General features: G+C 35.9%; 1 protein-coding gene across 3 annotated transcripts in view; it reads left to right on the top strand.

The window, feature by feature from the left end:
* LOC132109654 (leucine-rich repeat and immunoglobulin-like domain-containing nogo receptor-interacting protein 2) overlaps nt 1–19,805 on the top strand; it is a 383,416-nt gene that overhangs the window by 150,510 nt on the left and 213,101 nt on the right. For all 3 annotated transcript variants that reach the window (XM_059515916.1, XM_059515917.1, XM_059515915.1), the window contains one exon: nt 11,038–11,102. The gene's annotated coding sequence lies outside the window, so the exon portion shown is untranslated. The remainder of the gene's footprint in view (nt 1–11,037; nt 11,103–19,805) is intronic.

Genomic DNA, 19,805 nt, shown 5'->3' on the forward strand with positions numbered 1-19,805 from the left:
TCACTGGCTCTGAATACACATACAAATCATGGGTCACAGGAGGGGATGCTCCTGATCAAATTATTTAGGCTAAGCATCAACATTCACAAACCACTGTCCACTGTTATTTTTAACAGAAAAGAATGCAACAAGCTCATAATATTGATTTTATAAGCTGGAAACAGGAAGTTTCCGATAGCACGTGAAGACAGCAGAGAAGTGCTCTCACTCAACACAGTGGAGTGAATCATTTTGTTAACTTTGTGTTTTATTATTTTGAGTCGTATGGGACGTTGTAACACACGTCCCTATCACAATATATTGCTTTACAGATCTATTGCTTTTGCCGCTCAGAAATATTCACGCAATCATGCAGCACGTATCAGAAAATCTGCGCTCCAGTGCAGTTAGCGCTCAAACTCACTGATCTCTATATAACTGAACCCCACCACCTCTTGCCCACCTCTTCCAACCGAGCCAGGGACTGCTAAACGGAGCGATCACATTAGTCAAATGAACCAGGCTATGGGGGTCAAGATTGCCTAGTGTGAGCACACCCTAATTATTCTCACTTATGCACAAACGAGTATCATCAAGTGTTGTCCCGCGCCGCACTCTGCTGCGATGGGTCCCATGTTTGTGCAGGTCTCTAATAGGAAGGTGCCTATTCGAGGTTATGATCAAGGCTTTGGACTCTAAGGATAACTTTTTTTTCAATAACAAACTAAAAAATATTTTCTATTAAAATAAATAAATAAATAAATAAGTTAATGTCCTGGCAGTGACATATAGCTTGTTTTATAATTAATTTACTTACACTAATGTTATAAGTTGAGATTTAGGCTACAATACATATTTTAACTGCTACTATGTAAAAGGAACACTGCTGTAAATAGCACCTTATTTTTTTTAAGTATTTGCAAACCAAATGCTATTACACTTTTCTTCATATAGTAGGCTTACTTTTAGATGAAAAAGTGCACATACGCTACTTTTGAATGCCTTATTAGTTTTCTTTAAAAAATGATCTTTTCTAAAAAAAAAAAAAAAGCGTTTAATTCAGCAGGAATGCATTATATTGAAATATTTTTTAGGGTGTTATTTGGGAGCGTTTTTTCCTGAGGGGAAAAAATAAGTATCACTGTTTGTTCAAAAGTATTAACCATGTTTTCAAAATTGATAATAATACGAAATGTGTCTTGAAAACCAAATCAACCCATGATGGATTACATTTGGAGCTTGGAATGCTAATAGTCAATTAATAATGTATTTAACATGTGGTGAATTCACACTGATGTGCATTGCATTTCGAGCTGATGTGTTATACTTGTGATAAAGGGGTATGAGAGAGATCTGAAATCTGCTTCCACATTTCAGTGCTCACATATTCCACTCCACTGGGAAAGACTGTGTTTGAAGAGAATATAAAGTAAGAAAGACATAACTAGATGAAGAGAATTATGCATTGGTTTTATGTTGTCATATTCCTTCATAAGTGAGGATGTACTTAATTAGAATGACTCTACTTTATTCTACAAAGCAAACTGCCATGTACCTTTCCAAACTTCTGTTTTAGAAAAGTGCTGATTGGACTTGGATGAAAGCATCTGGCATACATTAATTTCTGTTCTCTTTTTAACTTGATGACAATGTTTCTTTTCGTTTGTCTGGATATTTCTCACTCTTTGAGTGCCACCTCAGACTCTCAAACACTGCCAGAGAGGAGAGAGAGAAGAGAATGAAAGAGCAGGCAGGATTGAAAGAGAATTGGTAGAATAGTTTTAATTGCAAAAATTACAAATGGTTTCCGTTGCCGGTCTAGTGCTTGCTGCATTAGCATGTAAAGTGAAAAGCCAATGAATCCCATCTGAACTGGAGTCTCCTCCCTCAACCCACCTCAAACATACCCAATTTAATTGCGTCAATGCTATTATTATCACATTATTATTTTTTCTGGCAGTGATCACTTTTTCTCGTTTTCTTCTCTCGAGAGGATAGCAGAATGGGTTGTAACGCAGGTTTTGAATCACTTTACAGGTTAAACGTGATAATAAAGCATTAAATAACATGTTTGACACCCAGGTCATGCACTCAGTGACTCTGATGCTGATTAAGATTGATTTGAATGACACTGTGTTACCCTGGAATGGAGTGTGCTTTTAATAACGGCACGCTTAAGCAGACAGTAACGCATTAGAGGGCTATGATTTTATGTAATTAAAACTCTAGTTTGTACACACATAAAAAAAGGAAAAGTTTAGTAAAAAAAAAGAATGAATCCTTTAGAAAGAGATTTTCCATTTAAATAAATCTTTATAAAATTTATTTTATTTAATTTTTTGGTCAACTTTTTATTTTTATTTTTACATATAACAAATATCATCATAACATCCATTCAGGATAAAACACATAAACAACAACAACAGACATATAATCAATTTACATATTCCAATAAGAAAAAAATATATATTTTATATAATCCAGTATTTTAGAAAACAACAACACCAACAAACATCAGTAGTACTAGGTTTGGCCTTATTAATTTGTGCTGTTGTACATTCACAGGCCATTATTTTAAGAAGACTATGGATCCAATACTTTTTCCCACACATGTGCGGTGTAAATCAGTTCTGTAATATTGTCTTTTTTGCAGCTGTACACCCAGCAAACAACATTCTTTTTTGTATTGAGCTTATAAAGAAGCCAGAATCATCATTAAGACATAAACTTGGCTTAACCATGTAATCATTTTGTAATAAAGAGGATTAAACAAAATTTACATGTGTCCACAGATTATTGACACTAGGACTCTCCCAAAACACATGAAGGAAAGTACCTTATGATGCAGTATTACAGATACGGAAGATGTAATTTGGTTGTAGTTTCATTTTGAATCTTTTGTAAGGAGTTATATATGCTCCATGAATAATTTTGAAATGTATAAGACGATGAGCCAAGTTTTTAGAGGTTAAACTGAGGTTAGACTACACCCTCCCATTCGACTTATAAATTATGGTCAGATAGTTCCTGATTCCAAACAGATTTGATAAAAAGAGGTTTTGTAATGTGATCAATAATTTTACTATATATTAAGGAAACAGAAGATGGTGCAATCCAATCTCGCATAGGATGAGAGGAAATAGGAGCTGCCCAAGGATCTCCATGTGCTTTGAGAGTAGAAAGTAACTGGAAAAAAAAGACAAAATATGATGATGCTGGTAAACAGAACTTAATTCTTATTGCCTGAAATGAACAAAGGTCTTGGTCATCATATAAATCACTGCATGTGTTAATGCCTAAAGAAGACCAAGATGGTTGGACAAATGGACGATTTCCACATTAAAAAAAAAAACTGAGATTGTGCCATAACGGTGCACTGTTACAGAATTTGAAGGGTCCTACTATTAGACATTCAACTGTTCTCCAGATTCTAATAGAATTAGCTATAATCTGACCAAATTTGTAATTAATTACCTTTTTTCACTTTACCAACAAATACAATATCTTGAAGTCGATTTTAACCTTGTCAGCTTCAGTCACTCTCCATGAAACTTTAGATTGAGGGTCAACCCAATTATGAAGAGCCTTAATTTGGAACAACCAATAATATAATTCAAAATTTGGTACAGCCAGTTCTCCTGTGCATATAGGATTTTTACAAATACTCTATTGTCAGTTTAGATATTCATATGTTAAAAGTATTCAATTATGTTGCTTTTCCCCTGTCAAACTGTGAAATATGTACAAATATGACCGATGAGTTTGCACATTCTTTTTGCTAACAGCTATATCCACAACGTTGCCTCACCATAAATTACTAATGATGTTTGCTGATATGAATTATGGAACATCACTGAATCCACCAGAGCTACTTAGTCTTCTTTTGTTACAGTTAAATCTTCAGGCTTTTTTTTTTTAAGAAACAAAGGCACAACTCATATACTGTATAAAAGTCATACAATAGTTTTAACTAAATAGAGTAAAATGTTGATCTCCAGTTGGCCTTGTATTCGTTGTAGATTAGGTATTTGGTGGGAAAGTCGGTGGTGATTTGCATTCAGTGGCCTATATTTCACATGAGCTAATATGTGTCAGCTACATCCGCTGGGAAAATATGACACTGTTTACTACAGCACACTATATGGTTTATTAGGAACTAGCAGACAACTCAATTAAAGTTCCCCTCTCACCGTGTGAATTGAGGCCTCTGGTTTAAGGGTTTATTCTGAAATTATTCGAGCAAACATTGAGGAGGGAATTCACCAAGAATGAATAACGTCCACTGATGGCATTGTTTATTTGCTCACGCTGTTGCTTTAGCACCATGAGTCAATAAACAAATTATGCAAATCAACGAAGGGACCTCAGCAAACATCTAAGAGGACTGCAAGATGACTGAAAGCAATTTAAATGGACTGTCTTAAAATAAGGGTCACTTAGAGGTGTTCTTATGTTGATTATTAATAAAATATTTTTTTTCTTTCTCATAGCTACTTGTTTGAAATATATATACAGTACAGACCAAAAGTTTGGACACACCTTCTCATTCAAAGAGTTTTCTTTATTTTCATGACTATGAAAATTGTAGATTCATACTGAAGGCATCAAAACTATGAATTAACACATGTGGAATTATATATGGAATTATATACATAACAAAAAAGTGTGAAACAACTGAAAATATGTCATATTGTAGGTTCTTCAAAGTAGCCACCTTTTGCTTTGATTACTGCTTTGCACACTCTTGGCATTCTCTTGATGAGCTTCAAGAGGTAGTCACCTGAAATGGTCTTCCAACAGTCTTGAAGGAGTTCCCCGAGAGATGCTTAGCACTTGTTGGCCCTTTTGCCTTCTGTCTGCGGTCCAGCTGCGGTCTGATTCAGTGTGACTCTACAATTTTCATAGTCATGAAAATAAAGAAAACTCTTTGAATGAGAAGGTGTGTCCAAACTTTTGGTCTGTACTGTATATATATATATATATATATATATGTATGTATGTATGTGTGTGTGTGTGTGTGTGTGTGTGTGTGTGTGTGTGTGTGTATGTGTGTGTGTGTGTATATGTATATGTATATGTGTGTGTGTGTGTGTGTGTGTGTGTGTGTGTACTGAGAGATGTCAGGAATCACAAAATTAATTGCAATTAATTATTTGGCTCTTAATACTCCTAGTTTCAGATGCCTTAGAAAATGTTGAGAACTGAATTAGATGCAGGTTTTTGCACTATAATGACTGTTTAGTGCTTTCACCACAGTGTATTTAAAATTGATGTTTTTTAGGTCTCAGCAGAAAAGAAACCTTTTCTGTTTTCAATTGTTTGCTTTTGTGGATGCATATGCTGATTTGAGAATCGTTTCCAGAGTGCTAATGCGTCTGTAAACAACCATCCCCTCCATTATCACCTGTAAGAGTATTTTAACTGCGAACAGTACAGTAATATACATCACGTCTGAGACTTGCACAAATGTCACTGGAGAGGAGTGTGATGTATTAAAATGTTGTTCTGCCAGAGCTCCTATTTTGACTGGCAGTGTTCTGTATTTGAAACCACAGCAGGTTCATGTGCTCACTGAACCACAAGTGGGAAAAGAATGCAAGCAGAAGTGGATTGGTATTAATGCAGAGTTGATGGCTCCTGTTGTTTTCCAGCCTAAGCCAATGGCGTTCAATTACCCATGATCTTCATCAGCAGTCTGGTACGCATGGTGCATTTGAGTGCTGCTTTGATGTCGACTTCTCCTGAGATTTAACTGGAAATTTGCATCCTGATTCGCGTCTCTTGAACTGATCGATGGTGGTTGGTAGAGCTTAATGCTAATGCTAGCTGTCGCCTCGTGATGCCTCATGTTTACTTACTGCTGCTTCACCGTCAGTGGCGTTCTCTAGCGAGCTGATCTGAGGCTTCTAGACAGCATACGGGACTTTTATGAGAATAAATATCATAAATCATTTCTGCTTTATAGCTCCTGAGACCGGAGGTGAGGAGCGTGCAGGAGATCTGCCACTGTGTCCATCTCAGATTTCTCAGGCAAAGCTTGATAGTGTATTGACTTTTTCTGATTAGCAAAGAAAGGGATGTGAGCAGGGTGACAAAAGCCAAACAGAGCATCAGGTTTATTTTTGGGCCCCGGGGATACATAATTCTGTTTTGGAGACATGGAGTCTGGCTTCAGAGGGAGACTGTGAAACATGACTATCTCTGGCAATAAGAGGCAAATTCTAGCTTCAAGTTTCCTCTAGGCTTTGTAAGGCTTTAATAGCTTGGTAAAGGGAAATTTCCAAATTACACATACACACAGATACTAACCTACTTTATTTTTATACACACACACACAAATAACAAACCATAGAAACTTTGCTTTTTAAATTTAATTTATTCTTGTGATGATAAAGCTGAATTTCAGTATCACTCAATCCTTCATCAATAATTCAAATATGCTAATTTGGCGCACAGAAAACATTTGACTCATGCTGCTTAATATTTTGTTATTATTTCAGATTTTTTGATAAATAGAAAGTTCAAAGAACTGAATTTATTTGAAAGAAGTAAAAATGTTATAGCTATTTAAAAGCCTGAATATATATAAAAGTATTGTGGCATCGTGAGAGGGTATGTTATAGAGGCAAGGTATGTGCCATCTAGGTGGTTGCAGCATGGGGACTACAAACCAAGATGGCCACCTGTTCCCGGACTACAGTTACCAGGTTTCTCAACTGTGGGGACACAGGTGTTGCAAGTAAAGGAGAAAAGCTGTTAACAAGCTGAGAACAGAGAGATTGGCTGGTTTTGTTTGGTAGTGCACATAAAAGAGAAGCTGGAAGAGTTTTTTGGTTAAGATCTTTTTTGGAGTTTAAGTTGGTGATTAAAAAGAACCCAGTGACTTGATCTCTGCCTGGACTCGATTTGTGAAGCAACCCACACTTTGGTGATACCCTACCTCTCACGATGCCACAGTATATATTGGTATTGTGGCGGGAGGAGCAAACGACAGACACAGTGGGCGTGGCGTCAGGCCTCGGAGAGACTTTTATTAACAGAAAATAAAACAAAATGGGGAATAGAAGTGGCCAAAGGGGGAGAGTGTCCAAATCAAACAGGTAATTTGGTGTCCTCGTCATGCTGCAGGGTTTGTGTGGGTCAGGCAGTGTTCATGGAGGAAGGGTCCAGGTAAGGGGCGGAGTCCGGCGGCCCCACACGCTCCCCTCTCCGGTCCGGGGTGTGAAGGGCGGCGGCTTCTTCTAGCGGCCGCATCCTTCTCGTTGGCCGCAGTGCTTGCAGGGGGTGGACGGCCCGGCATCCTGGCCCGTCGGCCATGTAAACAGGTGTGTCCAGCAGCTCACGTCTCTGGTGGCGTGGGAATCCCTCAACACACCCTTCCTGGATCCACGAGGACACCAGTGTGCATGTAGGGGAAAAGACCGGTCTCCCGAGGAGTGGCGTGTTGGGCTTTTAAAAAGCGGCAGTGATGAGGCTTCATTTCCTTCAGGTGTGCCCCATCACACGCCGCCAGCCCTGGCTCATCCAGGCACCTCATCTCTCACACACCCACTCCTTTCAGGGGACTGGTAAAGGGCGGTGATTTAGGACGGGGTGCTGATGATAATCAGGGAGGAGGCAGCTGATTCATCACAGTATATACAGTAGATAGAAGCAACAATGAGCTTAGAGATTGTGATTGAAGAGCAAAGCAAAATAGTTCAGTGTAGTCAAGATCAGTTAGGCTACATGGTGTATGTCCTGTTAGAGGGTTAAGTGCATGAGGAACTAGTGCAGAGCAGCAAAAGCTCATAAAGTTGAAAGCTTCATCTGTAATCTATGGGCTTCAAGCACACTGGAGGAAATCCCCAGTTCATTTATCTGTTTTTGAAAAAGCCTGGTTTAAGGGTTTGGCCCTGTGTACACATGCAATATACATAGAAGACAAATATGGATGAATACTTGAATAACAAACATTTGACAAACAAACACTGGGACTTGCACAGAAACTCATTTTTGCTGTTTCTAGCAAGTCTAACAGTGTGATGGATAGCCAAAGACCCCTAACACATACACACAGTTTAGGTATGCTAGTGATAATTTGGGTTTCTAACAAGGTTGTAACAAATTATAGAGAAAGGGTGAGTCAGATTTTATTTCCTTGAGAACAACTAACCTATTTTGGTGCCACTTAACTAAGATGTAGTGGCTTTTTGTTGTGGACTCTGCATGTGTTTGTGTGTAGGAGGAAAAGAGAAAGAAAATAAGGAAAGGACAGATAAGGAGGTGAACAATAGAAATTAAGATAATGGATGAAGACATTAATGACTTGCAACTATATGTACAGGTTGTGGAAACGAGAGGAGGACATGGCAACTAAAGTTATATAATGACAAATTTTCACTCCTGTTAACTGAAAACCGAAAGGCTAAATGCACATGCAAGCACAGATACAGTTAATTACGCTAATTTAGGTCTAGTTCAATACCAGAGTTTTCAGCTTTGGTATAGTAACCACTATAATACTTTGTGAGTGATTCTGAACAGATGGTACTTTAAATAAACTACTGAATATATGTTTGCAATACAGGGTCATAGAATTACTAATGTTTTATCTGTTTAGTAGAGGTATAACACTATATATATAAAAAAAACATCATGAAGCATATTGTGAAGTTGTTTCCAAATGTATTCATTAGAAATAGATGAATGTTATCGTAATTGAACAAGACAAATGTTCTATATTTATGTAAAGGATAAACTAAAAGTTGATATTAAATAACTTATTTACATATAACGTATTTAAATACAGATTTAGATTTAGGAAAGAAACCAGAGAATGAATCATTGTGTTTGGTCGAATTGCTTTAGTGACTGATTCAATGACTCAACATTAAAAATCTGTCTTGTGAAAGTCAGTGAATGAATCTGTGTATTTGAAGTTCACTTGAATAAATTAATAAATGAATCCCTTATCAAGAAAGTTATTGACACTTACTGGTGTATCGATGTAACCTGCAAAAAGAGTCAATTATCCTTAAACATTCTTTATAAAAAGTGTAGTTTCTTTTATCAGTTGCACAGCTGTTTTAAATCTTTAGTGCTGCAGTATCTTTTTTGTACCAGAATATTGCACAACTCAAGTCTCTAACCTAGTCTCATCACTCATCATGGGCTCGCAAACATCTGTCTTTCCCTTTCTCACTGTCCTTCAACTTTCTTTGCCCTCTCACTTTTTATCACACAGAGCCTACTCACCAATTCCATGTGTTCTAATGCCCAAATCTTTCTTATATTGCAGTCACTCACTGCCAGCCTCAGTCTTCAAAAAACGCAAAGTTAAAAACTGTTCTCAGTGTCAAATAGATTCATCCTGAATGAAATTTGAGGCATTACAAGTCATCACTTCAATCTATTTAAAGGTACAATTTGTAAGATACTTGCAGTAAAATATACAAAAACCACTGGGCTAGTGTTATATATTTTGTCCAGCTGATTACTAACAATATCTCTAATGTTTTCAACTACTTGTAAATCATGAGAAAATTCCCATTCTAAACAGTGACACGGGGCAGTGCAGTCGCTTGTCAATGACGTTAGTTACCCTTTGTTACCGCCTTTACTGACGTAGAAACCACATGACAACAGTGTCGTGGACAAATGCGGAAGTAGCTTCGCAACAATCTTCAACTAGAAAGAGATCCCGATATTGCTTGTGTTTTACTCGACAGGTGAGTTGTTTTGATTCGTATCTTTACAGGAAACTTATGCTATTATAACAATCAACAAGATTAGTATAATGGGGCATACACGCCAAACGCGGGGGGTTGCATCTCTAGACCCGCGTGAGGATGCTTCTGATCCATAATCTGATCTCGTCTTTGCATTGACTTTGTATCTAATCTACTCGCGCAAATTGTTGAACTCGCTTTAAATCCATGATTAATCTTTCCGTCTGATTGATGGCCGTCAGCGGTTGGGTAGAAGACAACAAATCTCATCATTCCACACTCCTTCTTAGCGTCATCAAACCACGCGATTGTTATTGTTTTGATAGTGTGCCCTCTCGTGGCAGGTCCTACAACCTGTACCTTTAAGTAGCTTTGCATCATAATATAAAATATGCTTTTTATAGAAAGAATAGTCTCCTATTTTTGTATTTTTTTTCTTACCTAAAGCTTATTTTATTAGTATATATAGCCATTTGCTATCATGGGAAAGTAGCTTAAAAGGAGCTCTGTCGGATGCTTAAAACGGTTTACCTTTAATGAGAGATGGGGATTTCATTTCTGATAAATGGCTGAAGAATATGTACCTGCCATAGCAATGTTGATAATGAAAAGCTAGGGCTTAAGCAGCAGTGTGGAGATAATATTTTGCGATAATGTTAATGTGAAATGGTTTGTGGTGGCTGACTGTAAAATACTAGCCAGTAGTTATCAAAAAGATTTGAGACGTTATTACTGAGGCTTTACAAATACCTAAATATACACTTAGAGTTTATGAGCTGCAGTTGCTGTTGATATTATGAATATTTTAATAGATTTTTTTTTTTTTTTTTTTTTCTGAACGCAACATGGCAGCTTGTTTCTTACCAACTATTGTATAATTTCTTCTATAAGATGTTTTTGCCAATGGTAAATAGATGCTCATGAACAGAAAATCATTCACCTTAGAAGGTAACCATAGCAACAGTGTGCTGCTTTAGTATATTAAGTTCATTTCAGATGATTATTGTACAGAACATTTGACAAAAAATTTTACATCTTAAAGTTAGTTTACCTTTGACTAACTGTTGGAGTGTAGTAGCTGTAAGATGTAATTCCATTCTTTAGTTTTATCGATTCCAAGTAAACACATGGAACTTTTTTTTATATATACTGAGAACATTTCACATCTCATATAATGAGTGAAGCACAGCTCACCAAGCTTTGCACACAATTTTTGGCTTCACCCAAGTCAAATGATAAGTTACTAACAATGTATTTTTGACCTTCTAGTGTTAATGAAGTGGATTCAAATATAGTTCAATACAAGGTGTTGTTCTTAATCCTTCTTTTTTTTCTGTTTCACTTGTAGGCCATGGACATTGCCTCTTCTCCTGCCTCTGGGCTGACCATGACAAACTGTTCTGTTTTTATGTGGTAAGTTACCCCATTATGTCTGTGAGAACTAAGGCTGATATGGCCTGTGGGGACTTGAGGTGGAATATATATGCTGTACTGTCTTATTACTTTTTTGATAGCTGCTACTATCCAGCCTGAAAAAGAAGATACAAGATTTAGTAGGAGTGGGGATTGAGCACTTTTTCAAAATAGTAGTTCTAATGGTTGGAGATGAATTTTAAATTAAGACAAGTCATTATTTAAAACAACTAAAATAGACACTTTAATGAATGTGATTCTTCCAGATAAATCCAGATTTTTCTTTTTCTTTTTTTTCTCTAGAATCATGACCCACCTGGATCATGCAGATCAGTATTAAAAGATTAAATAATAATAATAATAATAATAATAATAATAATAATACAAGGTTTTGCTGTTTTTTTTGTGGAAACAATGATATCACAAACATATATGGTAAGATTTTGGAAAAAGAGAGAGAAATTAACAATTTTATCATACATTACAGTGATGAAAAATGAGTGAAGCGCGAAGACACTAAAATGTTTCAATGTTTAAATAGATTGCTATTTAATAAATGCGTCAACAAAATTATATATATATATATATATATATATATATATATATATATATATATATATTAGGGGTGTAACGGTATGCAAAAATCACCGTTCGGTACGTATACCTCGGTTTTAAAGTCACGGTTCGGTTCATTTTCGGTACAGTAAGGGAATGAAATGCAAACATTAAACTGCAGGTTGTTTATTACTATACACTTTTTTTTAAATACTTTTTAATAAAATATATATAAAATAAAAAAAGAATAAGAAATAAAATACTGCTGCAAAGTTCTCCACTAAATAAAATACTCTGTCTCAAACCAATATCATATAATAAAATATAATGAAAAATATAATAAATAACTATGATTACAGTGCAGCATTACCAATCCCAGCTTGTAGGCCTGCTTCACCAGAATCATGCCTGACGCCTGTTTCACATATAATCCGTCTGCAGTGCGTCTGCAGTCCGAGTGCGTTTCGTATGTGGTGGTGAAGCAGCACGGACTCGTTGTGCTTTCACACAGGACGCGTTTGCAGTTCGCTACTGATCCGCGGCTGTTTAAGCCACAAAAAACAACATTTGTCCATTATTTTGATATCAAATCATGTAAAAAAATAAAAAAATAAAAAAAAAAAAGCTTTTTCAGCATTGTGATACTCTTTCATCACAGTAGCTACAGTAACAATCTTTCATAGACATATTTAAATTCAAATATAAACAACATATTACTCATGCATTTGACTGCTAGGTTTTTATAATAAGTAGCTGAAACAAGCTGCAACACATTTAAACACAACATTAGCCTACTTTTCTTGTTAGGATATCACAAACATTTAAAATTAAAACTCACCACTGACAGAAACAGTCGACTCTCGTGCCTTTGCATTTAAATCTTTATTACATGCACTCCAACGGGTCTTAAATCACTTTGTTTTTCTGCCTCTATAAAAGTGCATATATAATGTTGCCTTGTTTCTCTAAAGTTGCTCTTTTTCTTGTTTTAAATCTAGTCAAAACCCATGTGTTGCGTATGAAACACAGTAGGCTTTAATTAGTATACATTTATTGTGAAATGACTGCATTTCCGTGTCAATCCATGTTCATTTTTACCGCGAACAATGCGCTGTCACTTTAATTCAGCGCATGCAGCACAGCAAAAATAGACTCTTAGTAAAAAAAAAGACGTTTAGTGCGTAAACGATCGCTGCACTGCAGCAGACGCACTGCTCCTGGAACGCATTAATGGACTGCAACCGCGTGCAGTGTGAACCCTGGAATCCGTTAACATGGGTGCGTAAAAAATTATGCAACGCATACGCACCGCAGACGGAGTATGTGTGAAACGGGCGTGACGCGGCGATGGCGCGCTGCTGCTACTGTAGGTGACATAGAGAGAGACCGCCGACAGACCAGGCTCTTGTCTTCACGACAACAATATCTATACTTCATGTTGAGCATAAATATAAAGCCTACTGATAAAGGACACCGTCAACAGTATTGACGGCAAACAGTGTTGGGGAGTAACTAGTTACATGTAACGGCGTTACGTAATTTAATTACAAAATAAATGTAACAGTAATCAGTTACAGTTACTAAGAAAAAATGAGTAATTAAATTACAGTTACTTATGAAAATTGTAACGATTACAAAGAGGATTACATTTGAATATTTACACACATCCACATACAGCTTATTTCTTTCCCAAATTGCACTAAGACATATGGCCCATAATCTCCGAGACGCGGAAAACACATTCGTAGAATCCAGTCATAAAAATGGAATTCGGCCTATAACGCGGACGCAATATGCCACATTTTGGACGAATAAATCAAAAGTAGGTCAGTACACTTGAATCAAAACCCGATATGGACTGATGTCTGTGAATATTAAGCCGCAAAAAGACTGAATATGAATCCTGTACGTTCTGCGTGTCTGTGGAAATCAGGCGCTGACTGGACATCGTGAGAACCGGGACTATTCCCGGTGGCCTGGCAGACGATTTGGCCTTCTACTTTAATATTGTTATTGTATAATTGCAGGCCGAATATACTAAAGCGATTATTTCCGAATCCGCCATTCGATAATTAAATCTCTAATAAATCATGAATCGGTTAGTCGTGACTGGCAATGGTTGGGCTCGCGCGCTCTCCGCGCCTCCGCCGAACGGTTTGGATCAGACTCCGAGTAATCAATGCGAGAGAGAGAGACCGGAGTGAACTGTCTAAGCGCACAGCTGAGCAGAGAAGCGACACTTCTGTTCAGGGTTTCAGGTGCAGGTCAGTTTCATCTGTAAATATGCTAATGTAGTTTTGTCTTTGTTTACTTAGTCAAGCAGCAGCAGCACATTGCTCGCAATCACTCAAAATACTGTATAAACGACGTCATTATTATCTTTTGTAATGTTACAGTAGTAAGTTAGCAGACAAATCATCATATTTTATCATAGTTTTAGGGGGAGCTAGTGCATACAAAAACACAACCCTTAGGAAAATTAATGTAGCCTATGGTATGGCACTAACCGTGGTTTAACTATGGAATTTGTAGTAAAAATAAATACAAGTGGTAATTCATTTGCCAAAAAAACTAAATTGCACTTACAAAACATGGTAAAAGTCAAATAAAAATCTTCAGTATTAAAGTCATGAGAGAGATGGGTGGATAATGGAAGTGAAGGGGCAGTTCAGGAGAGAACTCTTACTTAGGTTGCAAGTCCCCCAACCTAAGGATTCACATTTTTTCATGTCAGGTCCAAAAAAAAATAGGGTTGTCCATGTTTCAGAATGGGTTGTGGGTGTATGAGTGTGAGATTTCCCAGCCTATTTTTTTCCCCAGTCCGCCCCTCATGGAAATTAATCTCTAGAACAGTCACTTCATGAGCATTTTTTACTTATTTTGAGAAACTATCATCATATCATATCAAAGAGACAGCAGTGTTTCAAAAAGACACCAATGTTTCAGGAGTTTAGTACACAAATTAGGACACATGCTTATTAGATAACCTTATTTGAGTTGATGTATATGCTTTTATTTTTTTATTAACTATTTTCCCCCAAACCATTGTTAGATGCAGTTAGATGCCTGTAGTTATGCAAAAATTTGGTTTCAAAAACAGTATCTATAAACTATTTCTTTTGATTTTAAATCTGCTTTGAACTTCAGATCAATCTCTAAGTAAAAGGCAGTACTAAAGTCTGATTGTGTGGTGGATGTGTTCAGATGTGATCATCTTAATTCAGGTGATGAAGAATGATGAAAGTCTGACAGTATTGAGCACTACTTTAAGGTTAAACCTGCATGGTGTAAAATGGTTGAAGATGATTAACAGTTGCAAATTGACATTCATTAGAAATTTATAAAAGTAATCAAAATGTACTCAAAAGTAATTAGTTACATTACTTTATTAAAGTAATTAAAAAAGTTACACTACTATTACGTTTTAAATAGGGTAACTTGTAATCTGTAACCTATTACATTTCCAAAGTAACCTTCCCAACACTGACGGCAAAATAGACATAAGTTTGACAGGTGCAATATTTTAAAATCAATAATTATTAATTTATTTTTTAAATTACATTTATATCTGAATTTATGTCAACCTATAGACTTTCAAACATCAAAGTGTCATGAATTAATATGTATTTGTGTACAAAATGACATATAAACATATTTTCCTATTCTATTTTGCCTGGAAACACTTCCAACATGCTTGCGTGTCGCGTGAAAAATAGGCGTCGGTTCTATTTCTAGCATGCACGCGCCTGAGATACGCGTCTCACCCAGGCAGTCTGCAAGCTCTAACCTGTTAACATGGGAGCCGAATTAAAAACGGACACGCCACGCACGCAGCTGAGACACTTGAGCCACGCATCCAGTGTGTCGCTGGCCTTAAGAATCAGCTGCAGGGCGGGATTTTCGCTGAACGCGGAGACTTCCGCCACTTAATATGTTCGTTTGGAAACACGAAAAAGTACTTATATTCCGCGCACAAAATATTGCATTCCATCATTCGGTACACACATGCACCGTACCGAAAGCCCTGAACCGAAATGGTCCGGTACGAATACAGGTACCGTTACACCCCTAATATATATATATATATATATATATGCAAATAAATGCTTTTTATTGAACTTTCTATTTATCAAAGAACAAATCCAGAAAAATCAAACGCATCTCCATTTCCACACAAAATATGAAGCAGCACATCTGTTTTCTACATTGATAACAATCAGAAATGTTTCTTGAGCATCAAATCAAATTGTAATTATTTCTGAAAGATCACGTGACACTGAAAACTGGAGTAATGATGCAGCAAATTCTGCTTTGCATTACAGGAATAGATTACATTTTATAATATATTAAAATATATACATTTTTTTGTAATAATATTTCACAATATTGCTGTTTTTTACTTTATTTTGATCAAATAAATGCAGCATTTATAAGTAGAAGAGATTTATTTCAAAATCAAATAATTGTAATGTTTTTAAACTTGTGGCAGGTACTGTAATAATAACTATTATATTATATTATATTATATTATATTATATTATATTATATTATATTATATTATATTATATTATATTATTAATAAATGCAGAGGTTTTTATTTTTACAGGGCAATAGCATGTATTACTACAATATAAAATATATATTTTAAATGGCAAGAATGTTTATATATATATATATATATATATATATATATATATATGTATATGTATGTGTATGTGTATGTATATATATATAATTGGTCAGATTTTCCAGCTTTTTTGTCTCTAGCTGATCATGTCTGCTATTTTCTTAATGCACTTTCTTGGTATTATTATTCAGTGAGCCACTTTGGATGTTCAGACTAGTGTAGTTTTGTAATTTAATTTACAATCTCATATTTAGTCTTGCTCCATTCTGGTTTGTCACGATAATTTTTTTAAGTATTTCAGTAATTTTCCAGTTGATAAAAAAATACATTTGTTCTTGAATATCTTGAAATTTGCCTTCAAAGCTCCCTGAATTCTCATTGCTTGTTTTTGTCCTCATCTCCTTAGACTCAGTCTATTATAAGATAAAGAAATGAATTTACTTGTGTTATGAAGCGATATTGAAGAAGATATTCCCAATGCACCATTATAAACAGAGGACAGTGGTTATATAATTAGTTTGTGTATTTCTTTGCAGTGAGCAATGCGACACTGTTTTATATTGCAAAGATCTGAAGCATGCTTCTGCTGTGTTATGAAGTCTATGACAAGCTGACAAAAAGAGCGTGCAAGATCTGTTTAGATATGTCATTTATTCTCTGTGTTAGCTCAAGACTCAAACTATATTGGACTTCATGACAGAGTAAGAAATTCTTCAAACATTCTTTTTTTGCCTGATGTCAATTTTTAAACAGTGTGTTGTTTGCTACTGTCACATGTTGTCCTTGTGAAAAAGACAAGCGGATGTGACTTCATGGACACACATACACACTTTGGCACAGACACACATAATTAGACTTCAGTAAGAGATCAGATGAAAAATGCACAGACGTTTGCTTAAAGGCAAAACACAAATGAATTTCTCTCCCACCACCAATCGCGCTCCTTATTTACGTCAGAAAATGAAGATGAATTATGCCACTGGGCCAAAGGTTATTTATTTAAGTGCAATAAAGCAAATGCGCATTCACAGCAACTTCAAATCTCATTCTCTGTTCTCATTGGCCTTCGGCTCTCTCATGTTCGCAAACACAAGGGGTCATAAAATAATACAACGCGACAAGAATACACATGTTTGTAATACATTACGCCGAGGCGATGATTATCCACAGAATCTATGTTATCATTTCAAACTGACACTTAATATCTCCATGCTCCACCTCACACAAACATCTCCTGCCTGCCACCTGAGCTGTGTTTGGCTTCACTGAGCATGTTACATCATGTTCTGACATATGGGGTTTGTACGATTGATAGGAAAAATCTGAAGCTGATGGCTTATAGACATTGGAGAAAGGCAACCCTGAGACTAATCCAAGCCATTGTGCATTGGTAGATAAGGAAAAATAGAGGAAACACCTCCTGTCGCTCTGCCAGAGAGGATGATGGGATATCAGCTACTATATATATATTTGGTAGCACTTCATTTTGATGGTCCTTTTTGAACATTCTGTTGACAATAACTGAAATTGCATGTGTACATGTCAAACAAATCTCCATTAGAGCTTATTATCTGCTAACTCTTTATTGTGATGGTCTCCCAACAGACATTCTACTAACTATTAGCAATTTTGCAAGCAATGTTTCTTACAGTCAACAGAATGAGTTAAAGGGACCTTCAAAATAAAGTGAGACCATACATGTTTGATAATATAATTAGTACATATAAATATTTTTTTGTATAGATATGTAATTAAATAATTATAAATATATTACACGCACACACAAACACACACACACACACACATTCTAATCATACATGTTGATTTATATTAAACAATCACATATTAAGTAAACATATGTTGATTTATGTTTAAATATTGAATAATCACATAAAATATATATCATTCTTCGTGATCATATATGGACTTCATCTGAGCTGCTTATGTGAGCAAAACTGCAAAAATAGCAGTAAATACACTACTCACTGTGACAAAAAAAATATAAGTACCTTGCTTATCGTGATCTACTGTTTCTAGTCAGATTTGTTGAGTCTCCAGTGGTAATCTTTAATAAAAACATCATGTTCTTGAATCAGTCCATCAAACAATGCTTTTGAAAATGTGTCACTAAAGACATCATTTGAATATTACTTACTACAATAAGCACTAAGTAGTAAATGTCAAGAGAAAAAGGAAAACTAAATGTTTGTTCTAATTCTAAATATGTAAAGGCCCAAAATCAATGGTATTAGCTGAAATGTGTCAACTGTTTGTTGTTAGCATTGAATTTGCTTATGCAGATTTAAAATGTGGCTTCATTGTAGTTTATTTAAAAATTGGTGCAAACCCTTCATCCTTATACATTTACATGACGGTGGCAGCACCAGTATTTTGGTCTGCTCTATGCAAATGTATTCAGGGCTGGAACAATGTGTTAAACAAGAATGTTCTCTCTTTTCCCCTTATTAACCAAGGGATGCAGACCATTACTAACACTCCAGTGTTACTGTGTTTGTGTTAAAAGCTCTTAATCCCATATGCTGGTTTGTTCTCAAATTGACTGTTATTATTGTAAATTTCATCATAGATAATAAATTCATGCTGAGATAATCCCTCTTACAATGAGACTCTAATCAGGTAGTTCAGCCTCCCTAATCAAATAGGGTTTTATTTTTCACTCCTTGTACCAGCATCCATTTCATAGGGGAATACATGGATTTGCCTACTATTTTATGTTCTCTTCGAGCCCTACTGCGCTGCTGCGACAGCAAACTCTGGCCCCTCGGGTTACCCACAATGCTCTGAGGCATCTTAAAGGGGAAGGATCAGGCTCTGATCAGATGCCATGAGGTCAGTGGCATGTCACAGTGAAAATATCCCCCCGGCGTTTGCTGTAATTCTCTCCAAGCGTCTTTCCTTTGTGCTGACAGGGTGGGAGAGCTGGAGGAAAGCCTCTTAGCTTTTCACAGATCCACACAAACCCGGACAGATAATGTGTCTTTTTTTGTAGAAAAACGACAAAAGGTCCTGCCACTTATTTATTATTTCATTCTACTCTCTGTCTGCTCAACTCTTCATGCCATTTTTTTTCATGGTGTGAAAACCCCATTGTCCAGGATACATTAACGGCTGTCAATAAAAAAGGACAGTGTTTATAAACTATCGTGATTGTCATGAAAATATGTCAAATGTAGTATAGGTATGTTTAGAGTAGTTAACTTACTATAACTATAAATATTAAATAAAATATAATTTTGAAGAAATAATAAAAGCTCTTTATATGGCCTTGATTATATTATAAAAGTGTACTGGCTTAACAATTTGTGCTTAGGTTATATGTGTTTAATCTAAAATAAAAGTACAATGTTTGTCATGGCATTCATAGATCCATTTCTGTTTAACTATTTATTGAATATTTAAATGTAACATTTAGATCTTAAGAATGATAAAGTAAAAGCAAATGCTATACAAATTATGGGAAAATGAAAGTGGAAGAAGGGTTAATGTTCTGTTTGGTGATT

The sequence above is a fragment of the Carassius carassius genome, chromosome 29 (genome assembly GCF_963082965.1).
Source record: "Carassius carassius chromosome 29, fCarCar2.1, whole genome shotgun sequence".
In the NCBI taxonomy this organism is placed as follows: Eukaryota; Metazoa; Chordata; class Actinopteri; order Cypriniformes; family Cyprinidae; genus Carassius; species Carassius carassius.